At 41.5% G+C, this 1,233-nt stretch overlaps 1 non-coding gene across 1 annotated transcript; it reads right to left on the bottom strand.

The window, feature by feature from the left end:
- Positions 1-790: 790 nt before the first annotated feature.
- On the bottom strand, positions 791-897 carry LOC145118337 (small nucleolar RNA R71). The gene has a single exon (XR_013713292.1). It is a non-coding gene; the product is annotated as a small nucleolar RNA R71 (small nucleolar RNA).
- Positions 898-1,233: the final 336 nt, after the last annotated feature.

Genomic DNA, 1,233 nt, shown 5'->3' with positions numbered 1-1,233 from the left:
ACAGGTTCACGACGTGAATCCTATGATTCTTGTTTTCTTAGTTTTTAGTTTGTCTTTCTTAGTTTAGTTTTACGTTTTTATTCTTATTTTTTTTCAGGAATACATGACCAGAGGGTCCAACACACCTTTGGTGCCACCATTCGAAGATCCAGAGTCAGCCCTTCACAAAAATAAGAACAAGAACGTGAACGACGATCAAATACCAAAGAAAACACCTTTACAAGAATTCAAATTAGTGTCCACAAAGAAATCAGGAAAGAAAACGGGAGAATCAAGCACATCTGCAAAGGACATGAGCAAAGTTTAAAACCTAGAACCAACTCCTAACCCAAACGAATCAGAATACGAATCCGGAGCCGAGTTTGGACTATATACGAGCGAACCAGAAGACGAGCCAAGCAACGAAATGGAAAATATTGACGAGATGTCCATAGGAGCTTACAAGAAGCGTATCAGAGATGATGTTGGTCCAGGTTTGGTACAACCCGCGATTCCTGCCACTGCCACATTCGAGTTGAAGGGCCACATCCTTAATTCATTAAAGGATATTATGTTTTATGGAACGGATCATGAGGATGCTTTTAAGCATCTAGATGAAGTGAATGATATTGCAGATTATTTCAATGTTCCAAATGTCAATAGAGATACTGTCTTGTTAAGGATGCTACCAATCACTTTCAAAGGAGCTGCAAAAGATTGGCTAAAAGCACTTCCACCTGGTACAATTACTACTTGGGCTCAAATGCGTGAGCAATTTCTAGATCAGTTTTGCCCACCTTCCAAGATAGCTAAACTCAAGAAGGCAATAGCCAACTTTGAGCAACAACGGGGGGAGTCATTATACGAAGCTTGGGAGCGCTACAAGGGGTTGTTAAAGAATTGTCCTCAACATGACCTAAACATCCAACAAGAGATGTCTATTTTCTATGATGGAGTCAATGTGATGACAAGACAACTCCTTGACTCTCAAGGGCCATTGACAAAGAAAAATCCAAGGGAGGTCAAGGAGTTAGTTGAAGAATTCGCAAGACACTCTCGTGAGTGCCACACCCCAAGACAAGATGGAGCAGAAGGCAGTGGGGGTGCACAATCTGAAGAAATGGCTGCTATGATGGCGATGCTCAATACTATGGACCGAAGATTGACCCAAATGGACCAATCAATTCATGCAATAAGAGTTGGATGTGAGAAATGCAGTGGGCCACACTTGACTAAGGATTGCCATTTAGATGA

The sequence above is a fragment of the Lactuca virosa genome, chromosome 5 (assembly GCF_052849685.1).
Source record: "Lactuca virosa cultivar CGN04683 chromosome 5, Lactuca_virosa_CGN04683_v6, whole genome shotgun sequence".
Lineage (NCBI taxonomy): Eukaryota > Viridiplantae > Streptophyta > Magnoliopsida > Asterales > Asteraceae > Lactuca > Lactuca virosa.
The sequence above is the reverse complement of the archived record's forward strand: the minus strand, read 5'-3'. Positions and strand labels throughout refer to the sequence as shown.